Genomic DNA, 17,774 nt, shown 5'->3' with positions numbered 1-17,774 from the left:
AACTTCATAAAGGCCTTACTGTCCATATTTTTAAAATATGTTAAGTAAACCTGGTAGAGCAAATGATACAGGCATAAATTCAATGAGGTTTATGAAAGTAGTCACTACTGGGACATATAGAGCAAATGGGCAGGATTCTTCTAGCATAGGGATGCCAAGTAACTGGCATCTAGGAGACCAGAGCTCAAATCCGATGTAGACACCTTTAATCTGTGATGGCATTTTTTCCATGAGCCTCAAAATTCCTCTCTCTATAGCACTCCAGGTGGCCACTTACCAGTTGATCCAGCCTAGCAAGCCAGATGAAAACTCATGTGCCATCCTAGTTCTGGCCCAGATGTTTAAACCAGGACCTGTCACTAGCCCCATTCCTCCTCAGAGACAGGCATTTCTCTGCCTCTAATAAATTGATCTGGCCCAGAAAACTCGTAAGCCTACACATTGCTCAGAAGCTGGGTATCTGTGCTCTTTGCTGTTAGTAGCAGTTGTGAGAAATGTCACCCTGCATGAGGCAACAGTCATCATGGGTAGCAGACAACCTGGTAAGGCCAAGAAATGTATATTTTTAGACCCAGGAGACTCAGTAATGTGTGCTCCTCAGTGATGAGATTCCTTCCCCGAATTGTGACCTGTGGGGTCCTTTGAGAACCCAATTCAAAAAAATACATATCACTGAAGATTGTTTTTAAACATCCTAAAGCTACCTAAAGCATGAGACCTGAATTTCAGATCAGTCAATCCCCCATGTTCTTGTTTTTGTTTTTTGGGGGATTTTTTCCCCCCACTTTTCAATCTCTTTGGCTTTGAGGAAAAATAACATTGGCAAAGTAAGTGACCTGACTGCTCACATCTCAAGGGGCCACTGTGGATCTACCCAGCCATAGGATGAGAATCCTTCCATTTTGGTTCAGTTCCCTGTCAGGCTTGATGTGATTAGTCTTCACATTTACATCTCCCCTCTCCTGCCAAGGCACAGGAGGTGTGTCTGACACATGGTATCATTTTGATCTCTCAATCTTTTTCCTCCTGACATCTTCCATGGCAGAGATAGCCATTTGAGGGTGCTCAGTGGCCAGGTTTGGCAGCAGGTCTGAATAGGCCCCATCTGCGGCCCCAGGGGACTGGAAGGTGGTTTTGCCATGGGTCACGCAGAGATGCATTCACACACTCAGAGACGTTACCAACAACTTCCTCTCTGCAGGGTACCTAGCGCTGCAGAATGCTGGTGTGAGTATAAGCCTGGGGTAGACTGCTGCCTGTCTCCATCCTCCCAGAAAGCTCCTACTCCAGATTCCTCAGCATGTCCCCAAATGTGATCCTGGGCACATAGCCCCACCTAGTTTTTCTTGTAAAAAGGGCTCTGTGTGGAGAAAGGCTGCCTATTAGGAACTGAATGTTTGTGTCCCCTCCCACCCCCATACTCATCTCTTGAAGCCTCCAGTGTGCTGGTATTGGAGCTGGGGCCTCCGGAGGCAGTTAGATTTGGATGAGGTTATAGTGGTGAGGTCCTCATGAGGGGGTTAGTGCCCTTGTAAGAAGAGACATCAGGGAGCTTGTTCTCTCTCCACCACATGAGGACACAGAAGGTACCATCTGCAAGCCAGGAAGAACATCTTTTCCAGAAACAGAATCTGCTGGCACCTGGATCTTGGACTTCCTAGCTTACAGAGCTGTGAAGACTGAATGTCTTTAAGACACCCAGTCTGTGTTACTTTGTTTGGGCAGACTGAGATGCTGCCTGCTCTGTCTTCTTTTTGAGACAGAGTATTGAGCAGAGCACCACGCCCTGGTTACCAATACCAGGGAAGACACCAAAGGCCATCACAGTGCCAACTACCCAGGGTTGAAGTCCAAACGCTCTGCCTGCTGCATCTTGGTATCAGAGTCACTGAGGAAAACAACACAGTCAAGAACTGGGTGGAACAGCACTGTACTCACACAGAAAAGAGATAGAACAAAATGGTGTCAGTCCTCCATGGCCAGTGGTTGCCCCTAATAGCCAAAGCAGGGCATTTGGCCTGCACATACCCCTCTCTGCCTCAGTAGAAGGGCCTGACCTTCTTTCCCCCATGGAATCTGAAATGCTGGAACAAAGGAGCACACACTGAGTAAGCGGAAAGATGTTCCTACACAGACTGTGTGGGCTTTTTGTCTCTTGGGTAAGGAAACATTCCAGGCCCAAGGCACATTTTTATGTGGCTGACAAGGGTTTGAAGGGCAACATGCACAAGACTGCCTTTCCCAACTGGGAGTCACAGTTTGCATGGTGATATCAAAGGCTCTGAGAAGTCCTGCAGCAGAGAGGAACTTAAACTACTTCCTGCAGTCACCTGTGCAGACACCCCATTTTCAAGTATGTCTAATGAACTAATTTCTGCAGAAGTCAACCTTGCGAAAATTTGAATTAGGTCATATTTTGCCCTCCATTGCTTCCTGCTCCCTTTGGGGTTTATGTTTGCATAAGACAGAATATGTACATGTCCTTTTTGTTTGTTCTTGAGCCTAGATGTCCTGAAGTTCATGTCCACAGTATGACTGGGTAGTGGGGGGGGGCGAAGAGGAAAAGGGTGGACTGTGTATAGTTTGATGTTTTGAATATGAAGGAAAACTGGAAGGAACTAGAGTGGTTAACTTACAGTGCAATGTAATCATCCCCCGACATTTCGCTGCTGGACTATGAGTGTCTTGAGGCAGGGCATGGGTCCTGTTCATTATGCCCACGCCTAGCAGAAGTGTAGACCCCAAAGATGTCTCTAGTAAATGCTTGTTGAATAAATAAAATCAATTGCAGGTGATGATAAACTCATAAACCTTTAATGCTTCAAAGAAGCCAAGCAATTATTTAGTCCAAATTCATTTTAGAAACTGGAAACCATGAGTAAGAGAGAAAAAGTGTGAAGATCAGTAATGGGCTGGTGAAACGGCCCTCCTGTTGCAGATTTGAAAAGAATCTTGATGTCTTGAAATTGTGAATTCCATGATGTCTAGATGTGTGTCCTAGATGGGGAGTATAGTATGTTCTCTGGGTTGGGGCATTGGGGGGTGGGAAGGTTAGGGAGGCCAACCACATTTCGAAGTTAATGGGCTTGCCCTTTATCCCAGTTTACCTTTAATAATTAACTTCAACAACTATTGTTATTTACCTACAATGATTGGCTTGTGTCTTAGTTCTGGCTGCTCTGATGCAGTACCCCAGACTGGCTTATAAACAAGAGAAATTAATTTTTCACAAGCCTGGAGGCTGGAAGCCTGAAATCAGGGTGCCAGCGTGTCCAGGTTCTGGTGAGGGTCCTTCTGGTTGGCAGGTCTCAGACTCCTGTCTGTGTCCTTCCTTAGTGGAAGGGATGGGAGCTGTCTGGGGATACTTTTGTAAGGGCACTAATGCCATTCACGGGGGCTCCACCCTGATGCCCTCAACACCTCCCAGAGGTCTCCTAATACCATCATGTTGGGGGGTAGGATTTCAACATAGGGATTTTGGCAGGGGAGTTGGGGGTGCCATAAACATTCAGTCTATAGCAGCTTGACTCCAGAGTTCTAGGGGAGAAAGTGGTAAGACATGGTTTGTATTCTTCAGAAGCTCCCAGTCTAGGATAGTGGAATATGTAGATATCCTGTTACAATAATGGCACCTATTCAGTACCAGCGACTATATTAAGCACTGTATATATGATGGTTCAATTAGGCCTCACACCAAACCTAGATGTAAATGGGGCTTTAACCCCTTTTCACAGGTGGGGAAACCTAGGTTCTGAAAGGTTAAGTGATTTGCTCAAAGCAGCAGGGCTGACTTTGATGCTGGCCCGGTCCCTCATTGCTCCATTGTGTAATGGACCTAGACTGACCCTTTTTAGCTGCAGCAACACTGGGGGGTGCAGAGGTGTGCCAAGCGAGTGTGATCCGTTCTTTCCCCTTCCTGTTGTCTATCTGCCTTCTGCCGGACGAGGCTGGCCTGAAAGGAACCTGTAACTGAAGCGCAGGCAAGTCAGGGTTGCTTCCTGATGGCTTCACTACAAAGTAAAAGTGGAAGGGTTGAAGGAGACTGAAGTGGACTAACTCCAGGATCCATGGGTAGTGCATGGCCTCTTTGGGGAGGGGGTGAACATTTGCTGAGCACCTGCTCTGTGCAGAACACTGAAGCCAGACAGGGGAAAAACCTCAGCCGCGGATCTTGAGTAGTTTTCAAGGCATCAGTTGAAACCCACGTGGAGTGACCACATCCTCGCGGAGGGGAGCCAGTGCTGTGCTGTGCAGGTGTTGAGGGGAGAGGACCCCGGATGCGGAGTGAGGAGCAGTGCTCTAGAGAGTAACTGGGGGTTTGCTGGAGCCCAGAGAAGAGATAGCTAAACGTGGGCAGGGCTTGAACAAAGGTTTAGAGGCTGCAAATAAGGGTGGATGTTGGCGTGGGGGTGGCTAGTGCCACAGCATGAAGAGATAGGAGGGAGGAAGGGCTGGTGGGGACCAACCTGCAGGCCCTTGCAAACTCTGCCACCCAGAGCCACTGGCCTATGAGCAATGAGCAAGACCCGTTTTCCTAGATTTCTTCTCTCCAAGGCACACTGCTAATTGGATCTTTTTTTATAAGCTCCTAGACCCACATTAATACCGTCTACTTGTAATTCCATACAATGGGGGTAAATCTCTTGGTTTTATTGACTGCTGCTTTATCTGACTTCACCTAATTGGAAAATAAACAGATAAAATGATACCTTTACTACTAATGAATAATTCATGTTCTCTGTGTCTTTTGTCATAAAAGAAAGCCTAGCAGATCTGTCTTTAAATTAGGATATCTGGTAGATGAGAGAAAAATGTGAGCGATTAACTCCAAATTGAGTTTAGTGTGAATTTCTGAGAATCGGAGCCCTCCTCCGTAATGAAGTTTAGATTGGTTCATGTAACGGTTCACCTGGCTCTGGTGGCACCCAAATTCGGAACATATGAGTGCTATTGACCTGTTAATTTGAAATGTTTTAATCTACATAAAAATGGATTGTATTAATTGTTTCACATTAACCAGGGCTGACTATAATGTCTGACTGAATCAGGCTGACTTTTCTCTATCTTAGCCCTTTGTAGTTTCATTTGCCTAGAACACAGGTAACTTTTTCCCTCCAAATCAATCATCTGAACAGGTTGGGCTGTGTTGTTCTCAGGTTAGAGAGAAACCCCGCCAACCTCCTGCAACGTCATCTGCCTCCGCTGCTTGACCCATCTCCTGGAAGCGTTCCTGTTTTCTAATTACCCTTGGTAACATTTCTGCACCTTAATCTCACTGGTGTACATCATTTTCAAAGTCTCAGTAAATAACTTTAACTCTTAACCCCAATCTGTGCTTAAAAAAACTGAAAAATACATTAAAAAAATGTAATTCTTTATTACTTTACAAATATACTCAGATCTGTAGCGGGTGAACACGCTGCTGAGTCCTGAGGGTGTACAATGTAGTTGAACCCGGTTTGCTGTTGAGGAGGTCATGGTCTCCTTCTGGTGATATGGTTTAAATCAACATAGAAGGGAAAATCCCAGCTGTATGGTTTAAATGAGTGATAGAATCCGTGAGGACTAAGAAATCTAAGCCACCTGAATGTGCCCTCTGTTTTTGTTTTCTTCTCCCCATGATTCTGAAGCTCCCCCCAGTTTTTTCTGGGTCTGGAGCAACTTTCCTCTGTATAACTCAATGAAATCATGAGCTGTTTTGGGAAGCCTTCCTCGGCCACCACCACCACCTTGTCTGGTTAGGTGCCTTCTCTGGGCTCTCACAGTTTCTGTCATAAACCATGGTTGTATTTGTTTCATCATGTGCTTATCTCATACAATAAGCCAGAATGAAAGGCTCAACTTGAAATGTAGAGGGAGGCAATACTGGAGAGAATTTAAGGAGAATTAAATGGTATGTCTTAGGTCCGTGCCTCTCAGCGTGTGGTCTGTGAAACAGCAGCAGGAGCATCTCTGTTTAATAATGAATTAAAAATGTAAATATCTCATGCTCTGCCTCAGACCTACAAACTCAGCATCTGAATTTTAACACATCCCAAGTGATTCATATGCACATTACAGCTTGAGAAGAACTGGGCTGGTCTAGCCTACTCCTTCTCAAACTTAGTTGCACATTGGAACCACCTGGAGGTCTTTATGCAGTAGTGTAGTGATTTAGTTTATAATTTATATGATTTATAAAGGTTCTGATTTAATGGTTCGGGTGTGGCCAATTAAAAGCTCTCCAGGTGATGTTGATTGTTAGGGTCTAGGACTCTGGGGTTTCCCAGAGAACAAGACACATGGACACGGAGATGAAAATCTAAGCAAAGTCTTTATTCAGCTAGCAAGCTGGGGACGACAGCACCTCTCCTGACACGCAGGCCGAGTCCGAGCTCCCGACCCGGAAGCAACTTTGGGTACTGATTATATAGGATCTTCACAGCTGTTACACTAAAGGTCACGCAGTTCTACAATTAATAGGTTTAAAACACACTCTATATTGTAACTAATGGGAAACATTGTAACTTTTTTAGGGAATGCGCCAGTTGCCTGCCCGCTTCAATTGTTGTCTCTTGCTTACCCAAGCATGTCTATGTGACTTATAATGGGTTACATCCCCAGGCGTTCCCAGGCTGTTGCCCACTTCTAGTTATCTAACTTAGGGTAGGCGCATTTCTCAGAAGCCTCGGGTAATTTACACAAGAAAAGACTGGGTGGCTCTCTCTCTAGGCAGTCAGGTTAAGTTCTTTTTCCTGACTCTTGATGCTCTCTGCACTCCGTTACATTTCCCCCCTTTTCTTGATCAGACTAAGGAATCTTCCGCAGTGGTGTCTAGGGCCTGATATTTTTGGCGAAGGACCAGGAGTTGGACAGTGTCAAACCTCTCCTGCACAAACTTAAGCAGCTTGTTTATTATACACGGGCCGCTGGTAAGCAAAAACAGCAGGATGACCAGTGGCCCTGCAACGGCCGAGAGGAGGGTTGCAAACTATGGCTTGCGCTTGAACCAAGACTCAAACCAGCCTTCGCTGCTGCTGCTTTCATATTCTTTACGCCGCTTGTCAAGATCTTTTTTTAGTTTGGCTAAGGAATCTCTGACTGCACCTGTCTTATCTACATAGAAACAGCATTCTTCTTTTAGGGCTGCGCATAGCCCACCTTCTTTTAAGAACAAGAGGTCCAGGCCTCTTCAGTTCTGTAGGACCACCTCTGACAAGGAGGTGAGGGATGGCTCTAGGTCTGATATTGACTGTCGGAGTTGTTCTAGGTCCCTGTCGACTGCCAGCCTCAGGGCTGTGAGCCCTTTTTCCTGCGTCACAAGGGTTGTGACCCCAGTGCCTGCCCCTGCTATCCCTAGGGAGAAGAGGGTCCCAATGGTCAGGGCAGTAACAACCTCCCTCTTGCTCCGGTGGGGGCTCGGCCTTTCTTCCCAATAAGAAAGGAGAGATTCATGAGAATGATACATTAGGCGAGGTAGAATGGCCACCAGCACACAAAACTCACTGTTAGCATTGAACACAGAGGTGGATAGGGCCGGAGTGAGGCCTGTCTTTGAGCAGAGCCACCAGCCCGAGGAGGATATAATCCACTTTCTCTGCTCCCACATAGTGTTATTATAGAAGGAGCATAACTGGCTCTGGGTCGTCGGGACTGTGCCTACACACGTACCAATGACTGAGACTTGAGCGATTGTAAGTCCCCATGGTCTCCCGTCCCAGTAAGTGGGACGGGAGTTGTTGATAGTGTAGGAGCCATTTATCCCGATTGCCTCATAGAAGGGGGGTGAACCTGGGTAGCATAGCCAACAGGGATCAGTGAGGGAGGAAGTGGTGTGGTTAAGAGTCTCTACTACTGCCTGCACCATTTCCCACATGAGATTATCTAACCCGGAGGGAGTGTGCTGGGCCCATAACCCAGAGGTCAATGGACCCGGTACTCTCGTGGGCTCTGGAGCAAGCGTTCTGGTCGGCATTTTCTCATCCTTTTTGCTCAGGCCCTTGTCCTGGATTGAAGGTTTCTGGGGATTTATAACCGGGTTGGGACCTATGGCGGCGGTGGGAGTTGACATGGTTAATTTAATGATGAGGGTCGAGCCGGCATGCCCCCCATATTTATAATACACCATTCCCCACATTAGTCCGTTTATCCAGCACGATACCTCAGTGTTTTTGCCCGTCTCGGTGAATTGAACTCTTACCCAATCCTGGTCCGTTTTGTCACAAGCCTTGGTTTTGTAAAGGGTCATAGGCTGGTGATGAGGGATGCCCTTGTTGACATAAGTAAATTTGACAGAATCAATTTTTGTAACTGTCCATCTCCAATCCCCATCATTCGAGGTTACACAGTCCCAGCTGGCACAAAAGAAGTCATGCCCCCCCACACACACAGTGCCTTCCTTTACCTGTTCCTGGGCAAGCATAAAACCCATGGGAGCGAGCCAAATTTGGAGGGACGGATCGGTAAACGGGGTTGATCTGCCGAAAGCAGAAATACAGGTCAGGCCACCAGGTTCTGATTGGCACACTGTGTTGTGTGGAGTTGATGACTTCCCCATTGTCGCTATCAATCAGCATCTAGGTCAGGTTCCTTGGTTGATGGGGGTTGGTGCCTCTGATCCTCACAGATGTGGCTCCTGTGAAGATCCATACTAAGGAGCTTATTAGCAGGATCTCTTTCATCTTCGGCTTAAGTGTAGTTTTAGGGGATTGGCAGGATGCTGCTGCACTTTCCACTCTTCTTTTCGGTTCCTTGGATCGTTACGAGGTAGGATCCGAACGTGAGTGTGGTGCACCCGTGGAGCGATACCATCAACCTTGAGAGAAGTGGGGGTGGTAAACAATACAACGTAAGGTCCTTTCCACCTGGGCTCAAGAGTCCTCACTTGGTGTCTTTTGACCCATACCATATCCTCTGGGACTATGCCATGTTCCGGGCTCGGAATTTTCCCGCCTTCATAATATGCTCTGATCAGGGGCCAGATTTCTTGCTGCACTTTAGCAAGAGCTTGCAACACATTCAGATAGTCAGGGGACGGGTCCTCTGCACCGGGAAGCTGCACTCGCCAGGTTATGGGTGGAGGGGCCCCGTACATTATCTCAAATGGAGTTAAACTATGTACATAGGGGGAGTTCCGAGTGCGGAAGATAGCTAAGGGAAGGAGGGTCATCCAGACCCCGCCAGTCTCCAATACCAATTTAGAAAGGGTCTTCTTCAGGGTCCGATTCATTCTACCTGCCCAGAGCTTTGTGGGTTATAAGCACAATGTAACTTCCAATCTACTCCCAAAGCTAGGGCTAGTCCTTGCAGGATTTTGCTAATGAAAGCCGGGCCATTATCGGAACCTATTGCTTCAGGGACCCCATATCTGGGGATGATTTCCTCAATTAATCTTTTTGCTACTACCTGGCTAGTCTCATGCTTGGTTGGAAAGGCCTCCACCCACCCAAAGAAAGTGTCTACCATAACCAGCAAATACTTGTATCCATACTTCCCTGGTTTTATTTTGGTGAAGTCTATTTCCCAATTCCTCCCTGGAGCCTTCCCCCTTTCCCGGGTACCTGCCGGGTGCAGCCCTCTTGGGGCTGGTCTTAGCATTGCACAGCTACTGCTTTCATTCGTGATCTGACGAGCTGCCTCATTCTGGTGGGGAAACACCAACTGCGTGGACTGGAAAAGGCTGAGCAGCTTTTTCCAGCCTAGATGGGTGGACTTATGCAGATTAGCAAGCATGTACTGCCCCAATGCTTCTGGCAGGATCAACCTACCTTCTTGGTCCCTACTCCAATTTCCCTCCCCAAACACTTTCTCCGAGACTTGTTTCTTAATCCACTCAAGATCCTGGGGGGAATACTCAGGTTTGGGTGGCAAGGCGGGCAGTTCAAGTATGGGTATTTTGAGGGCTGCAAGTACAAGGGAGTCCGAGAGGGCTGCCCTCTTAGCTTCCGCATCAGCATGGCTGTTGCCGATGGCCTCAGGTGTCTTCTTTGATTGGTGGCCCGGTACATGTATAACTGCTACCGCTTTGGGTTTTTCGACAGCAGCTAGTAGTCTTTGGACTTCTTGCAGATTCCTCAGTCCCTTCCCTTCCACAGAACGAAATCTTCTTTCTCCGTAGATGGCACCGTGGACATGGACAGTGTCAAAGGCATATCTGCTATCTGTGTAAATGTTGGCCCGCTTGCCTTCTGCTCTTTCCAGGGCCTCAGCGAGAGCAATAAGTTCCGCCTTCTGTGCTGAGGTGCCAGGGGGCAGAGCTGCGCTCTAGACAACTTCCCCTTCATGGGTTACTACTGCTGCCCCTGCTCTCCTGACCCCCTCCTGCACAAAGCTGCTCCCATCTGTATACCAATTTAGCTCACAGTTTGGTAACGGTGTGTCTTTCAGGTCTGCTCGCACCTGGATAATTTCAGAAAGGATGTCTCTACAGTCTTGGATGGGGGTCGTCAGATCTGGGTCTGGCAGAAGGGTGGCAGGATTTAGGGTTACCGGGTCAGAGAAGGCAATTCGTGGAGAATCTAGTAGGAGCCCTTGGTAGTGGGTGAGTCTTGCGTTCGTCATCCATTTTCCTGAAGGATGCTTGAGGATCCCCTCTATGGTATGTGGGGCTGTTACTCTCAGGTTCTGGCTAAAAGTCAGCTTGTCTGCCTCCTTTACCAGTAGAGCGATAGCTGCTAGGATACGCAGACAAGGTGGCCACCCGGAGGCCACTGGGTCTAGCCACTTGGGCAAATAGGCCACAGGTCTTTTCCACGGGCCCAGCTGCTGAGCCAGGACTCCTTTAGCCACTCCCTTCTTTTCATCTATAAACAGGATAAAGGGTTTTTCTGGGTCTGGCAGAGATAGGGTGGGGGCCCGGAGGAGAGCTTCTTTTAGTCTGTCAAAAGCCTCTTGTTGTTCCTGAGTCCATTGCCAGCCTGGCCCTTCTTTGGTTGCTTCATATAGCGGTCGGGCTATTTCTGCGTACCCTGGAATCTAGAGCCTGCAAAACCCGGCTGAGCCAAGAAATTCTCTCACTCCCCGGGGTGAGGAAGGGACGGGGATAGTCAGGACAGTTTGTTTCATGGCCTGCGTTAGCCACCTGGCCCCATTAGATATTTTGTACCCCAAGTAGACTACTGACCTCTGACAGATGTGGGCTTTCTTGGCGCTGGCTTGATATCCCAGTTCGCTCAGTTCAGCCAGCAAGTTCCCCATGGCTTGTTCGCACTCTTCACAGGTTTCCTTGGCCAGCAACAGGTCATCCACATACTGCAGCAGTGTCACACGGGGGTGGCTCCTGCGAAAGGGCTCCAGGTCCTGGCTTAGGGCTTCAATGAATAAGATGGGAGAGTTCTTGAAGCCCTGTGGTAGTCTAGTCCAGGTAAGCTGCCCTTTTCTACCCCCCCCTCCCCCCTGGCTCTTGCCACTCAAAGGCAAACAAAGGCTGACTAACTTCAGAGAGTGGGATACTAAAGAAGGCATCTTTCAGGTCCAGAGTAGTATACCACACATGCGTGGGTGGCAGGTGGCTGAGTAGGTTGTAAGGGTTTGGCACTGTAACATGGATGTCTTCTACCCTCTCATTGACTTTCCGCAAGTCCTGCACTGGTCTGTAATCTCTACTGCCAGGCTTCCTCACTGGAAGCAGGGGCGTATTCTATGCAGATTGGCAGGTTTTAAGGATTCCTGTCTCCAACAGTCTATGGATATGGGGTGCTATCCCTTTCCTAGCCTCTTCCAGCATTGGATATTGCCAGACCCGGATGGGTAGAGCCACGGGTTTGAGTTGAACAACGACCGTGGATAGGTGTTTAGCGAGACCAATTCCTCCGGTCTCGGCCCATGCAGAAGGGAACCTCTGTAACCAAGAGTCCATTTCTCCCCACCCCCCCTTTTCTTGATCCGCCTGAAACAGACGATGTTCGTCGGCCAGGGACAGAGTTAACACATGCGCCAGTTGTAGGGGCTGCCCTTCTTTGTCCATGATTTTTATCCCTTCGGGTTCAAAATGAATGCACGCCCCAACCTTGGTTAGTAAGTCTCTACCTAACAATGGTGCGGGGCTCTCAGGTATGACCAGAAATGAGTGAGAGACCTGATGCTTTCCTAGGTCCACTTTTCTGCTAGTGGTCTAGGCACATTTCTTGGACCCTGTCGCTCCCTGGACTATACTTGTGCGTCCTGGGTTCAGGGGACCATGGGCCTGGTTAAGAACTGAATATTGTGCCCCAGTATCTACCATGAACCCAGTGGGAGTCCCCTCCACGCACAGAGTTACCCAGGACTCGGGGAGGGGTGCCGAGCCCCGTCCCCGTCAATCCTCCTCTCCTAGGTGCAGGGTCTTAACCGGGTTCCCTCTTCCTTGTTCCCTCCTTTGGGGGCACTCCCTCTTCCAATGTCCATATCTCTTACACAGGGCGCATTGATCTCGTCCTAGTCGGGATTGACGGGGTCCTGTTCCTCGAGGTGGCCTAGGGCCCTCCTTCACCCCGGCCAGGAATATCCTGGCCATCTCCTCCCTCTGCTTCTTGTTCTCCCTCTTCTGAAATTCTCTGTCTTCCTTCCTATTTTTCTCCTGCATTACCCATTTCTCTTTCCTCACCCTTTGTTCTCTATCCTCCGGAGTTTCCCTAGTATTGAAGACCTTCTCCGCCTGCTGCAGCAGTTCCCTAATAGAGATCTCCCCCAGGTCCTCCCACTTGTGGAGTTTTCTCTGGATATCAGGGGCTGCCTGGTTGATGAATGAGAGGACTACAGCTGATCTATGTTCCTCTGCTTCCGGGTTTATGGGGGTGTACTGCCTGTACGCATCAAACAGCCTTTCCAGATACGCGGCTGGGCTTTCCATTTACCCCTGAACAATAGTTTTTACCTTAGCCAGGTTAGTGGGCCGTCTGGCGGCCGCCCAGAGACCCGTCATCAGAGTCTGGCGGTAGACTCAGAGACGCTCCCTACCTTCTGCAGTCCCGAAGTCCCAATCCGGGCGCGTAAGTGGGAACGCCTCGTCGATGATGGGCTGAAGGGTAGTGGGTCTTCCATTCTCTCCGAGGACATTTTTCCTGGACTCATTGAGGATACACTTTCGCTCTTCCGTTATGAAGAGAGTGCGGAGCAATTGCTGGCAGTCGTCCCATGTGGGACTATGGGTAAACATAATGGACTCCACTAGACCTATAAGACACTTGGGGTCCTCTGAGAAGGGAGGGTTCTGAGTCCTCCAATTATAGAGGTCACTAGATGAAAAGGGCCAGTATTGATATTGTTGAGCAATGCCTGTACCGATGGCACGCACAGGCAGAACCGGCACTGCTCCTTCTGAGGTGGAGGAGGGAGCCTCCCCTTCTTGTTCCCTGGCCCCCTGAGGCCTTAACTGCATTCCTCCTGTTCTACCTGGCGCCCAGCATGGGGCCAGGGCGGGGGAGTGTGGGGAAGCTCTTTCCGGCCTCCAGCCTCCCTCTGCTGAAGACTCTGGGGAAGCTGCGGCTGCCTGGTTCCCGTTGGGTTCCCCAGCCTCGTTTTCTATCCTCCCGGCAGCTTCACCCCTCTCCTCTGCATACAGGGGTGGCTGCTCAATCAGCAGAAGGGGGTAGAGAGGAGAACTGTTGGGGAGGACAGGCGGCGCACTCGGGCGCACAGGATTTCTGGCCCTGCGATCAGAGGGCTTTAATTTTTCCTGAGCAACTAGGACAGAGGTCTTTAGTGGGTCAGTATGAGGTTTCCCCACCAAAAAGGACCTCAGCCAGGACGGAGGATTCTCAGCTAGATTTTCCCAGACCAAGATATAGAGGAGTTGGTCAGGGTGGCCCTCAGGGTCTGATCGGGAGATAATCGTTTTGACTTTGCCGATAAGGTCCAGGGAAAGAGACCCCTGGGTCGGCCAGCCTACTCCAAAGGAAGGCCACTCGACCGAGCGAAAGGTGTCGAGCTTACCCTTCTTGATGCCAAGGCTCATATTTAAGGCCTGTTCCTTGACCTTCTGGAAATGAGAAAGGATCAGACTCTGAGGAGTAGCCTGAGTCTGACCCATAGTGAGAAAGAAGAAGAAAAGAATATGAGGGAGACGGCGAAGGATGAAGATGCCACTTCAAACAAGATGACTGTTGTATGTGCTTGTGAATGGGTGCCTGTCATTGCAATTTTTCTTCTGCGGGGGACACGAATTTATCTGGGATTCGCGGCTGTGACCCCCTTATCCTGTCACGGCAGTCTTCTAGTGGTGGGTGCCCTAATGGCTCTTAATTGCCCAAACCGTGCCCGCGGGGAATGATGTAGTGGCAGAAAGGAGGAACGGAGAGGGCAGGAGAACCTTAGAACAAGGAAACTTAAAATGAGAAGTGCAAAAAAAAAAATAAACCGAAATCAAAACACAATAAAACAATCAATGATAACACCAAGCACACACACCACATCTGATCGCACTCGTTCGGACCGGTCCTTCTTTCACTCTGGTGCACACCACCCTCACCACTTTCAGGATCTTCAAAAACTCTTGTGATTCTCCCGAAAGGCATCCACTCAAACTGCCACAGGGTGATGAGCTCGATCCTTTCCTCCTCGGGCGCCAGGTTCCTGCCGATCGGACTTGCTTTCCTAAGGCCGAATCACTCAGACCCTAGGGCCAGGATTAGTCACCTGGACTTCACCAGGGTCACTAACCCGGGGGCTGGGACTACCAACCCGGACTCTCTCACTTGGGGTCACTAACCTGAGACCATACACGGGATGGCGACTCCCGCTTTATAATGGATTTATGCAGACACGAGGGGGCGACCCTCAAATTACACTGCCCCGTCTGGACAATTAGACCTTGCCTCCAGCCGTCCTTTGTTCTCAGGGAAGCTGCACGGATCCCGGACGAGCCCCCAAATGTTAGGGTCTAGGACTCTGGGGTTTCCCAGAGAACAAGACACACGGACACAGAGATGAAAATCTAAGCAAAGTCTTTATTCAGCCAGCAAGCTGGGGTCGACAGCACCTCTCCTGACATGCAGGCTGAGTCCGAGCTCCCGACCCCGAAGCAACTTTGGGTACTGATTATATAGGATCTTCACAGCTGTTACACTAAAACTCACTCAGTTCTACAATTAATAGGTTTAAAACACACTCTATATTGTAAGTAATGGGAAACATTGTAACTTTTTTAGGGAACGTGCCAGTTGCTTGCCCGCTTCAATTGTTATCTCTTGCTTACCCAAGCATGTCTACGTGACTTATCACGGGTTACATCCCCAGGCGTTCCCAGGCTGTTGCCCACTTCTAGTTATCTAACTTAGGGTAGGCGCATTTCTCAGAAGCCTCGGGTAATTTACACAAGAAAAGACTGGGTGGCTCTCGCTCTAGGCAGTCAGGTTAAGTGTCATTAGTTCTTTTTCCTGACTCTTGATGCTCTCTGCACTCCCGTTACACTGATATGCAGGCACAGGTGTGAGCCTCCTCTGGGCTAGTGTTTCCCTTCTGCTCTCCCCTATCATTGCACATGCCCTGCTGTATTATCATTTCATTATTTGCCTTTTAAAGGTGGGGACTCTTCTTAATACATCGTGAAATTCTAATAATAGTATCTTTCACTGAGTATTGTTTTTTAAAGTGAAACAAACCTGAGTGGAGGGCTTTAGTGCTGCATTTGAGGTCATAATAAGCAAACTTATTGAAAAATATTATCAGTAGCTTGGATGAAGAATTGAGGCATGATTATTAATATAGATGGCAAACAGAATGATTCAGAATGTTCTCAGTTGGCCAAAGTCAAAGTCTATAGGATATGTCAGGTTTTGGGTGCCCAGATTTCATGGGAATGGGATGGGGTAGGAAAGATTCAGGATAGTCTCTTTGAATAGAAGAGAGGAGATTACAGGTTTAGTTCAGTTCAATCCCTGGATGATAGAACAATGATAGTTATTTTTTATTTAAAAAAAATTTTTATTTCTGTGTCCTTGGATAGAGAACGTATCAGATATTAAACTGATAAGAACAGATACTATACTTGATCTTAGCCAAAAGGCCGAGAAGCGATGCAACAGTGATATTTATGTGGCCACTAAGAAGGCCAAAATACAATTTTCAGGTGCATTAGTGGAGAGGCATTGTTCACTGGCACAAGGTATCAGACTGCTGTATCTCCTCTGGATACCATGCTTTGAGAAAGTAGTGTGCATTGTGGATAACAGAAATCATGGTATGGGAGGGGGTGTATGGGAATGAATGCCTCGAGAAGAAAGGATGTGGTGAGGACATGATTGCTTTTTTCAGAAGGACTGACTGATGTGTGAGAAGAGAGCAGAATTGCTGTGCTGCTCCACGGGACATAGCTGGGGCCAGTGGAATTCATGGAGGCAGCTTTTGGCTCAACCTAGGAAAGACGCTGTGCCAGTAAGAGCTGTCCAATAATAGAACCGGCTGCCTGGGGAGATGGTGCAAGTGAGCTAGCTCTCTATCTTTGGAAATGTTCTAGCAGAGCCTGGATGGCCATCTGTCGTGAATATTGTGGAAAGATTCATGCATTCAGTGGATGAACAAAATTTTGTTGATGATAATAGTAAATGTGACTACTATATACTGAGTTCCTATGAAGTGGCAGGTACTGTGCTAGGCAAGTTTGTATCCATTAGCATCTTTAATCCTTCTACAGTTTTGATGAAAGTGATTGTTATGGTTTCCATTTTACAGAAGAAATGGGGTCAGAGCTAGGATTTGAACCCTACCTTTCTGACTTCAAAACTCATAATCTTGATACTCTACCACCCACCTTTTATGGTCCCTTCATCCCTAAGATCCTATGATGGCACGTGTATTTAGACACTAGATTTAAAGTGACCTTTCAACATCTACATGAAAAAGGTCCTGTGGAGAGCTGAACAAGAAAGCTTGGGAGCTGAGGATGTTTAGGATGGCAGATGTAGACTGGAGCATGCTCTACCAAGAGGTGAGGGCTGAAGCCATTGGGTGACAAGATTCCTCAGGTAGGGACTGAAAAGGGAACAGTGTGGGCCGACTCCTTCACGTGTGCTCTTGGAAACTCAAAGCCATGGGGATAACTGTGAATCCTGCTTCCTAAGTAGAAAGGTGTAGACTGTTCCTGCATGTTGGAAGCTTGATTTTTAACCTCAGTAAAATGTGAATGCTTCTGTGAATTTGACAGTAGATTGGGACTATGCAGGTCAAATACAGAAATCAAGTCAGTATAATATGGTGTTTTGAGGTAAAGCCTCTGCCTGGGTTGATATCTGGACACTGCTACTTCCTACCAATGTGTACTACAAATTACTGTCATATGCCTCAGGTTCATCACCTGAAAAACGGAAATGGTGATACAGCCTATTCCATAGGTTTATCATGAAGCTAAAGTGAAATAATACACGTAAAGTGCCTAAACCAGTGGTTGCTGACACATGATAAGAACTTGATGTTTATATTCAGATTAGTTATTAAATCTAAATAAACCTGAAGGTACCACAAATGGAATAGGGTAGTAGGACACTCAGTTGTCTACTTTATTCAGGTCAAGCCACCCTATAAGAACTTTTTATTTTCATTATTTTTATATAATCTTGCATTAAAAAAGTAAATATATGGCTAATACACTTTAAAATTTATATTTTATTATTTGTATATTTGTATTAGTATATTTGAATTCTATATTAAGATCAATATATTTATATGTATTTTGTATTTGAAATATTAAATAATATAATTATGTGTATTTATATTTTATTTATTTTTATATTTTTATATAAGCTTATATTTTGAAAATTAAAATGCACAGCTGATACCCTTAAACGTTTTAGCTTAATATTTCATTCCATTTTGTTGCAGTT

At 47.5% G+C, this 17,774-nt stretch overlaps 1 protein-coding gene and 1 pseudogene across 6 annotated transcripts in view; one reads left to right on the top strand and one right to left on the bottom strand.

Annotated features, from left to right (window-relative positions):
* DAB1 (DAB adaptor protein 1) overlaps positions 1–17,774 on the top strand; it is a 405,590-nt gene that overhangs the window by 84,631 nt on the left and 303,185 nt on the right. The window lies entirely within an intron of this gene.
* Positions 15,851–15,973, bottom strand: LOC140849317 (U2 spliceosomal RNA; annotated as a pseudogene).

The sequence above is a fragment of the Manis javanica genome, chromosome 4, assembly GCF_040802235.1.
Source record: "Manis javanica isolate MJ-LG chromosome 4, MJ_LKY, whole genome shotgun sequence".
In the NCBI taxonomy this organism is placed as follows: Eukaryota; Metazoa; Chordata; class Mammalia; order Pholidota; family Manidae; genus Manis; species Manis javanica.
Note: the sequence above shows the minus strand (reverse complement) of the source record. Positions and strands in the feature narration are given on the sequence as shown.